The 10,806-nt window shown below is 34.7% G+C and overlaps 1 pseudogene; it reads left to right on the forward strand.

The window, feature by feature from the left end:
• The first annotated feature begins 5,526 nt into the window (after nt 1–5,526).
• LOC132180064 (serine hydroxymethyltransferase 3, chloroplastic-like) lies at nt 5,527–10,394 on the forward strand (annotated as a pseudogene).
• The last annotated feature ends 412 nt before the right edge of the window (nt 10,395–10,806 follow it).

Raw genomic sequence — 10,806 nt, forward strand, 5'->3', positions numbered from 1 at the left:
TAGGACATGTTAATATTAGAAAATTGCATGATATGTTTATTTTAAATTTGATTCCTCATTCTGTAAATGATATGGTTGATAAATGTAGGATCTGTTTGAAAACAAAGATTATCAGAAAATCTTTTCCAAAAATTGATAGATCTTCTACATTATTGCAACTTGTGCATAGTGATAGTTGTGACATGCATAGCAATCTTACAAGAGTGGGTAAGAAATATTTTGTAACCTTCATTGATGATTTTTCAAAATTCTGCTATGTTTATCTTTTATTTTCAAAAGATGAAGTTTTGGAAAATTTTAAAGTTTACAAAACAGAAGTGGAAAATCAATGTGATGTCAGAATTAAATGCCTTAGATCTGATAGAGGAGGAGAATTCTATTTTCCTTCTTATTGTGAATCTGTAGGAATTATTCATGAAACATCCATTGCTTATACTCCACAACAAAATGGAGTTGCTGAAAGAAAAAACAGAACTTTAGTTGAAATAGTAAATGCCTTGCTTTGTAATTCTGGACTTAATAAAAGTTTTTGGGGTGAAGTATTATTTACAGCATGTTATATTTTAAATAGAGTACCACAAAAGAAATCCAAGGCTACCCCATATGAATTATGGAAGAAAAGAAAACCCAATCTTAATTATTTAAGGTGTGGGGTTGCAGGGCTATTGTCAAATTACCTGAACCAAAAATCAGGAAATTAGGACAAAAAGCTATTGAATGTATTTTCTTGGGTTATGCTCAACATAGCAAGGGTTATAGGTTCTTAGTTGTTGAACCTAATAATTCTGTTGAGGTAAATACTGTTATAGAATCCAGAGATGCAGAATTTTATGAAAATAGGTTCACATCAATTCCATCTATAAATGATAAGATGGTGGAACCAATTAGAAATAACAATGAATCTGGTGAGCCAAGTGAACCTTCTGAAATAAGGAGGAGTAAAAGAATGAGAAAAGAAAAATCTTTTGGACCAGATTTTATTGTATATTTGGTTGAAGGATCTAGAGATTCATCTTGTAAACAAAAGATGATCTCACCTAATATAGATTAAGATCCTTTGACATATGAAGAGGCCATGAAGTCTCAAGATTCTGCATTTTGGAAAGAAGCGATAAATGATGAAATGGATTCTATAATGGGAAATCATACGTGGATACTAGTAGATCTACCCCCTGATTCCATACCTATTGGTTGTAAATGGATTTTTAAAAAGAAATTAAAGGTAGATGGAACCATAGAAAAATTTAAAGCAAGGTTAGTAGCTAAAGGTTTTAAACAAAAAGAAGGTTTGGATTATTTTGATACTTATGTTCCTGTTGCTAGGATTGCTACTATTAGAACTTTGATTGCATTTGCATCCATTTATAATTTTGAAATTCATCAAATGGATGTTAAAACTGCGTTTTTAAATGGTGAGCTTGAAGAAGTGATTTATATGCACCAACCTGAGGGATTTGTTATGCCTAATCATGAACGAAAAGTTTGTAAATTAATTAAATCCCTCTATGGTCTTAAACAAGCTCCCAAACAGTGGCATGAAAAATTTGATAATGCTATGGTAGCAAATGGATTTAAAATCCATCATTCTGACAAGTGTGTATATAGCAAGTTTCATAAAAATCAAGGAGTCATTATATGTTTATATGTTGATGACATGTTGATTTTTGGAATCGATTTTGAAAGCATTGAAAATACTAAGAATTTCTTGTCTTCCAGCTTTGACATAAAAGACTTGGGTATTGCTGATGTAATTCTTGGTATTAGAATTGTTAGAAATGAGAATGGATTAATTCTTAATCAATCTCATTATATTGAAAAAGTTCTTAAAAGGTTTAATCAATTTGATTGCAAACCTGTGTCTACACCTTTTGATGATAGCATGAAATTGTATCCTAATACTGGTAGAGCTGTAGATCAATTGGAATATACTAGAGTTATTGGTTGTTTGATGTATGCAATGACATGCACTAGACCTGATATTGTGTATGCAGTGGGTAAAATGAGTAGATATACTAGTAATCCTAGTCATATTCATTGGATTGATGTACAGAGGATTCTTAAATATTTAAAAAAGACCATGGATTATGGTATTTTGTACAGCAGATATCCTACAGTATTGGAAGGATATACAGATGCTAGTTGGATCACGGATAATGATGATCACAAATCAACCAATGGGTGGATTTTCACCTTTGGTGGAGGAGCTATCTCCTGGGGTTTTAAGAAACAGACCCTTATTACAGACTCTACCATGGCGGCTGAGTTTGTGGCATTGGCTTCTTGTAGCAAAGAAGCTGAATGGTTGAGGAATTTATTAATGGAAATTCCTGTATGGCCTACACCTGTGTCTCCAGTGTCTTTACACTGTGATAGTCAAGCTACTCTATCACGGGCTTATAGTCATATCTATAATGGCAAATCAAGGCATATTGGTTTAAGGCATAGTTATGTAAGGCAATTACTCACTGATGGAGTAATTACCATTAATTTTGTGAGATCTATTCAAAATTTGGCAGATCCATTGACTAAAGGACTTGCAAGGGATTTGGTGTGGAAAACATCAAAGGGGATGAGATTAATGCCATTAGATCACCAATAGTGGAAACTCAACTCAACACTTGAAATTTCAAGATCTTGAGTTCAATGAGCTAAAGTGCACTATATGTTGTGATTGCAAGCACCATATTTTATATTAGTTTTTAAAACTAATAAAACATCCCAAGGTAAGGGTGCTTGGAACCTGTTATGTTACAATAGAGGTTGTGTGTTATGCATTTAATAGGCTTATAACATAGTTTTGTTGAAGTGTATTTGTTACAGGACACTTCTAATGAGCCTACCTATATGAGTGTCGGAGATAGTGCCGCCTTTTATGAGACTAGGATTGTCTCTAGAGCGCTCATGAAACCGGGATATAGACACAAAGCCAATCCACATGTAGGCTTAAAAAGAAAATACCCAAAGAGAAGAGAAAGCTTATGTGAGGACCGTGAGGTATGTCCGGTTACTCAACTAGGATAGCTGGTTCAAAGTTTATCTACCATGTTATTCTGATTAGCTTTGACATACTATCACTAAGTGAAGGTTCAAGTCCTCAAGACACCTTCATTTATGCATGATTTTTCCTATTCTACTTGAGTTGTTTTGATTTTGAAAATGGTGGGGGATTGTTGAAATATTTTCAAAATAAATATATATATAGATATTATTTTGTGTCTTGGGAATGTTTTAAATGGAAGGTTTTAAAGAGCATTGAATAAAAGTTGTCCCACATTGGAAAGAGTGAAGATTTTGTTGGCATTTATAAGTTCCAACACATTTAAACTGTTAAATGAACTATGCTAGGATACACCCTAATACATGTTACCGTACGGTGCGAAGCACCAGACGCATGCGCGCGTGGTGTGGGCTGTAGGGCGCTAGTGGCGCACTTGGCACGAAGCATCAGAGCTCGGAGCGATCTGATCATGACCATTCATTTTTGGACGGTCAAGATCGTTCAATCTAGTGGTTTGATCTAAATTGTAGGATGCTTCTTAAGTAGATCCAGTAGTTGGATCTACTGAATTGTTGATCTAACGATTGAGATTAAATAATTAATAATTATTTAGATCTAACGGTCAGATTAAGTGCCAGTTGGATTATCAGTTTAATTTTTCGAAATTCAAAACAGCAGTTTAATTTTCAAAATTTGAAATTATCTGATCTGTTTTAAGAGATTATTGATTAATCTTTGATAAGATACAATTCTCTTTATATCCCTATCTGATTTTTAAAATTTAAAATTATTATTTATTTTTGTCTCTAATTGGAATAGAAAATTTGAGGGTATTTTCGGGTTTTAATTTCGTTTGTGCAGAACGCAGTTAAAAACACAGAGGTTTCTGGGCTCCATTGTATCCTGAAGAAAAATTTGCTGTAAACCCTGTTGCATACCAATTCTAGTGGGGGCAAATATTTTCTTAAGGAAAGTAACGTTGTAACACACTTTAGTAGCATTTTTCATTTTCTATATTTTTCCAATTTGTATAACACTTATGTGCATTCCTTGGTGGTTCATACAATTTAGGTTAACTATTTTTGTTACAATTAATATCACAATTTGGAATTCATTTTGTGATAAATCGCGACCTATTGCATACATATTTCAATATCAATTCATTTTTAGGGATTGAACCACAAAAGAGTTTAAGCTTCTTTTAGGACAGGAAAGAGGATGTCCCTTTGTTAATGGGCTATGTTTGGGCCTATAGAACGGTTCTATAGGCCCAACCTCATATAAACTTGGACCTTAGTTCAACATCTTCTAGCCCTAATAATAAACATTAAACAACCCATCGCACGCCGGCCACTGCGTTTTTTTTGTTTGGTTTGTTCTTTCAAGCAAGGTGAGGTTTTTGCAACAAAAAAAATTGATTTGTCTGTTTGGTTTGTTCCACTTCCCAAGCTCTGTTTTTGCAATTTTTGCTGAATCATTATGTTTGATATTGATAGAGTAAATTTAGTGGGCCAATTTTTTCACTAATTGACCTTGCTTGGCCTTACAATTTATGTTTGTTCCACTGCCCAAGAGAATGGATGAATAGTTATATGGGAATCAAATCGGAAAAGTCTTAATGAGAAGTAGGGGTGGCCATAGTTTCACAGTGAAAACCTCATGGGAGTGGGATGATATAAGTTGTTTTACGGTGTTTTCATCTCTATTTTATATAATGCTTTACCTAGTGATGTGGCATTTTCATTTTCATTGATTTTTTTTTTTAAAAAAAAAAAAAAATTTCTTCGTCAAAAAGTGTGCGGCTTTGCTTTTCAAAAGAATTGGTGTTTAGTAGGGGTGTCAAAAATTACCGGAAAACCGGGGACCTGGTTTCGGTTCCGGTTTGAAAAATCCAAAAATCGAGTACCCCGGTTTCGGTACCCGGTTTTTACCGGGAATACCGGAACCGGGTTTATATTATATATATATATATATATATATATATATTTTAAAAAAAAAAAAATTTACGCTTATGATAATCTCTATGAATATTTTTTAATGTTTTTAATATAATATATATTATATTAAAAACATTGATTTTTAGGATTTTTGAGCTTTTTTAGGTTTTTTTGTTAATTATTTGGAACAATCACAACAAATCCTCTTTAATTTAGACAAAAAGACTAATAGATTTTTTCTAAAAATGAGTCAACTTATGAAAAAAATAATAGGCTTATTTTAGGCCCAACACCTAAAATAAGCCCAAAAACCAATTTTCTTCAAAAACCGAAAAATCGGACCGGATTGACACTCCTAGTGTTTAGCTCATACGCGAGAACCCGAGAAATTTTTTGACAAAGGTAGGCCTCTCTGCCTTAATCCTGCGATTGTCTACGGTATGATTTACTTTTTCTCTCGAATATGCATATTTAAACAAATATTTATTTTTCTTTTTTTTTTTTTTTATGTAAAATATGATTGTTTTGGTTCCTAGTTTTGTTATTGGCTTTCAATCGATGATTGTATATGACCTTTTAATGCATATTTGTAGTTGTTCAATATGGCAGCAAATTAATATGCATTGGGTTGAGTTTTATGCTCATTCTTTTATTTGTAAGGTGTAGGAAGGGTGTGAAGTCTAGTATTGGACGCCAAGATGCAGGCTTGTAGTGGAGCTGCAGTGAGAGGTTCGGTTCAACAGCTTATTTGGACCAAGGGATCAAATTTTATTCCAAAAGGGTCCAGTGTTGTTGGATTTCCGCAACATGTAATAGTCAATTCGATGAAACCCTGTAGGTGTTCTCGTATTGAAGGAAGTTTGGTTACTGGGAGGCCACCTTCTTCTGTCTTTGTGCCTGAAATTGGAGGGAGCATACTTTACAACGAATTTCTGAAAAAAAAGAAAAAAAGTAATTTCCTTTTTGTATATTGTGTATGAGTGTTTTGAGTTGTTGCAGGTGGCTCACATGAACGTTAAACGCCTCCTTAAGAAGAGGTGTTAACGTTTGGACTCCACGACCATATGCATCTAACACTAGCATAATGGTATCCAAGCAAGAAGTGGTTACTGTTTCTGGTTCTTATTAGTGGTAAAATCATAGAGGGTGGGCATTTGTTTTGCCTTGGTGTGTTATTGGTTTCTTCAATATGCATCCCTGATGATATGGTTGTGTAAATTATGTATTTGTTCCCAATGTTTTGTTAGGAATGTCTAGTCTAGCTTTAGTCGTAGATCCGGCTAGGATGAGCGTTGAGCGTTTGTTAGGAGGATGACATGTCGTGTTTGAACACCAAAACTTATTTAGTGTTAGATATTTGTAAAATTTCTGGACTCACTATAAATGACGATGTAGGAGAAGCATAGATTTGTCAAAAGTAGATTGATGTTGACATACTGTCTTTATAACTATAGTGTAATGTTAAGTTTTATCTTGATGACATCAGGATGCCGGTATTAGTGGCCATCTTAAGTTAGAAACTGAGCTATGTTCTACTTTTTGCATCTCTATCTTATCTGACTAGATAAGGATAGGTGTTTTTATTCTTATAGTTTTTTCTTCAATTAGGTTCTGTCATCCATCTGGAAATTTTATATATACTAATTTTGTACTTGTTGAGCATCTGTTTCTAGCATAGGCAAGAATGACTGCTATTTTCTTGCAAGGATCTGATTCCATTGGCATACTCATTCATCTCTTGAGGTTCCTACCTACTATCTAATGATAGGTGTAAATAATTATTTCTGATAAAATTTGTGCTTTATTCACATATAGTGCATTCTGTTAATCAGAAGCATATGAAAAAATCAATCCTTAATGTTGATAATTAATAGCAGACCATTGATTAGCAGGATTTAGTCAAGGCTGACTGTTTTGCGTGGAATTGCATGTTATGAAATATAGGTAATGGAAGCAACTTTGTAGACCATGGCTTGAGTGAAGCTGATCCTGAAGTCCGTTCAATAATTGACAAGGAGAAGGAGAGGCAGTTCAAAAGCCTTGAGCGTATTGCCTCAGAGAATTTTACGTCTCGAGCAGTGATGGAAGCAGTTGGCTCATGCCTGACAAACAAGTATTCTGAAGGACTACCAGGTAAAAGGTATATTTTGTTCATTTAAGGGAGGTGGTTGCATTTTGTGTGTGTTCGTGTGTTTTTTTTTTTTTTTTTGCTAATAGTTTTACTGTATAACTCAGGTACTATGGTGGCAATGAGTACATAGATGACCTTGAGACACTGTGTCAACAAAGGGCTTTGGAAGCATTTCAAGTAGATGGAAAGAAGTGGGGTGTTAATGTTCAGCCGTTATCTGGTTCTCCTGCTAACTTTGAGGTTTATACAGCGATATTAAAGCCTCATGACCGGTTAATGGTAAATTTTTATCCTCACTTCACTTTAGCTTTTGTTGTTAGAATTTGCTCTCTTGGGATACATGGATTTACATATCTCTACTTGTAACTTAGGGTTTGGACTTACCCCATGCCATGGGGGGTATTTGTCTCATGGATTCATGACTCCTAAAAGACGGGTATCGGGCACATCAATTTATTTTGAGTCTATGCCTTATCGACTTGACAAATCTACAGGTGCTGCAATTCTGTTATCAAACTTGTTAAGGATAGAATGATTGATTCATTGACCGGGGGTTAATTCTAACTTTGTTTAAATATGAAACAGGTCTTGTTGATTATGACATGCTTGAAAAAACTGCTACTCTTTTTCGACCAAAACTCATTATTGCCGGTGCTAGTGCTTATCCTCGAGATTTTGACTATCATTGCATGAGGAAGGTAAGGGTTTTAGGTTTATGCTTGTTTTCCAATAATATCTGTCATGTGTTGGGTTCATATTGTGTCTAGATAACTTTCCCTTTCTAGCAACTCAGTAACTGACCGATTAAGTTTGATATTGAAGATTGCCAATGCTGTTGGTGCTTTTCTCATGATGGATATGGCTCACATTAGCGGACTTGTTGCTGCATCTGTTGTTGCTAATCCTTTCGAGTATTGTGATATTGTGATCACAACAACACACAAGGTATGTGTCACATTCTTCCAATTTTACTGTACGCTCCAATTCAGTTCTTTGGTTTTGGTTTCCTTACTTTTGGTGCAATTAAGTGACAACTGAGTTTTGATCTGAGAGTATACTGATAAAATATCATCAATCCTCTGAAAATCTTGTACTATCTTGTAATGTGCACAAACATGACCTGATAAATTTAGACATTTTTCTCCAGTCTTTAAGAGGTCCAAGAGGTGGCATGATCTTCTTCAAGAAGGATACTGTTCTCGGAGTTGATTTAGATTCTGCCATCAACAATGCAGTTTTCCCAGGTTTACAGGTCAGCTAGACTTTTCTCTTTTACTCTGTTATGAGAAGCTATCATTATTATTAATGTTGATGTTGTTATATTCTTATTACTTATTGTTACCGTTGTTGTTGTTACTTCTTTGCCGTTCCATGTTTAGGGCCTTTCAACTTTTTAAGTTATTTGTGTAACATATTAAAAGGAAAATTACCTATGCAGGGAGGTCCTCATAACCACACAATTGGAGGACTTGCAGTTTGCTTGAAGCATGCACAGTCCCCAGAGTTTAAGGCTTACCAGAACAAGGTACTTCATTTCCCTTTACAATCAGAACTTGGAACCGGGTATGCCATAATAATCATATTTATCATAATTATTGTCTTGTAGGTGGTTTCAAATTGCAGAGCTCTTGCTAGCCGATTGACCGAATTAGGATATAAGTTGGTTTCTGGCGGTAGTGATAATCACTTGGTTCTTGTCGATCTAAGGCCACTGGTAAGTTTCTGGCTTTTATGTTTTATTATTATTATTATTATTATTATCGTTGCATAATTGACTCATGCACCCAGCAGAATATGAACCCCATCACTCCCGTACATATGGGGAAAGTGGCAGGCCCAAAGACCACTTGCGTCATCTCTTTTTAGTTTGTAGACTTGGATGCTGGTATTTTCCTGCTGATGTAAATGCCGCTACTCAGGATTTGTCTCTTGGCTTATGAACATTTTTTTGGCATTATTACTTGAGCACTTGATTAGTCAAATTACAAGTCAATGCTATAACATGATGTTTATGTGTTAGGCAGGGAATGATATGCCTTCCATGTTTTCCAACAAGAACCAATCTTTTGATCATTAATGAACCCATTAATATTTGGGAAAGGTGTTCTTTCGAATTTTGAGTTTAAGACTGAGTTTTCAATTTGGTCAATTTAACACTTGAGTTTACAAAGATTTTAAATCTAAGGCCTCTAGTCAATTTTCTCTCAAATAAATAACAAGAATGACATGTAAAGACTATTATACTGTTCCCATTAAAAATTGAATAGAAACTACAACACTAGGGTGGCCATGAGCCAGCCACCCCTTTGATTAAAAATTAATATTTTTAATGACAATGTTATAATACAGTATGCATGTCATTTTTGTTATTTATTTTAGGTAATGGTTAGAAGTCCCAGATTTAAAATCTTTGTAAACTCAGATCTAAAAAGCAAAATTTGCAAAAGCACAGGGGGTTCTTGAATATTTTCCCTTAATATTTTTTTATGTTTGTATTCTTCGGTTTGGTATATCTCCAAAGAAAAAGTGTTGTGACATATTAACCTTGAGTTTGTTCTCAATTGCTTTTGGCTAGGTTATTATTTCAACTATTGAGCAAGATATTTGAGGGAGCGGATCCCTTTTGTGCTATTTACCTTATTAATAGTATTTAACTTCTCTCTTCTTAATAGGGTATTGATCGATGGGGCTCGGGCGGAGAAGATTCTTGACCTGGCATCTATTACCCTTAATAAAAATTCAGTGCCTGGTGAGACTTGCTTTGGCAGCCCTATCCTATTCCATTTATTTATTGTTTGCTTCTTCCTCACTTGTTGAACTTATACGTGCTAATGTTGAATTACAAAGGTGATAAGAGTGCACTCGTCCCAGGAGGCATTCGCATCGGATCACCCGCTATGACAACTAGAGGATTTACCGAGAATGAATTTGTAGCAATTGCAGACTTCATTCATGAGGGTGTGCAGATAACCCTGGAAGCTAAGCGATTAGTCTCAGGGTCAAAGCTCCAACATTTCATGAAGTTTATAGCATCCCCATATTTCTCTTTGATGGATAAAGTGTCGGACCTACGCCGCAGAGTCGAAGCTCTTACAACCCAGTTCCCTATCCCTGGGGTATAAGGTAGTGAGAATCCAAAATGATAGCTAAATTAACTTATGTGATAACTGTCTTAATAGATTTGCCGATAATTATATTCATGTGAGTTTCTCCCCATCCTATCACACATTTCTTATGATCATAAATTGTTATCTACTCACCAAGGAGTGCTGGAAGAGAAAAATGGTAAATTCACTTTCCATAAAGTAGTAGATGATAAAATTAACTGATTTAAAATTTAAAATAGTCAAAGCCACCAGGAACTTTGGCATAGTTTCTCAAAAGAGCATGTTGTGACTGGGGGGATTTTTGCTCAATGTGCATATTGTTAATACCTACTTTGATCAGCCACGGGTAATCATAGTTTAGTAGAGTCTGAACCAAAGTGCAATTGCCTTTCCAAATTGCTATAGAAAAAAAAATAGTAACAAAAATGTGTTTTCTTTTTTGGTACTTACAGAGGAAGTGAATTTGCTCTCAGCATTATTAGCAAGCAAGGTTTAGAATCCCTAGACCTTTGCTCTCCACATCTTTTACTGACTGTCCATTGAACTTGTCCAATTTCACAAAATCTTAGATTCATAACTTTGAAACCGGTTTCGTCAGATCCTCCTTCCATTATGAATATCGTCTTAAAATTG

This window comes from Corylus avellana, chromosome ca4, assembly GCF_901000735.1.
Source record: "Corylus avellana chromosome ca4, CavTom2PMs-1.0".
Classification (NCBI taxonomy): domain Eukaryota; kingdom Viridiplantae; phylum Streptophyta; class Magnoliopsida; order Fagales; family Betulaceae; genus Corylus; species Corylus avellana.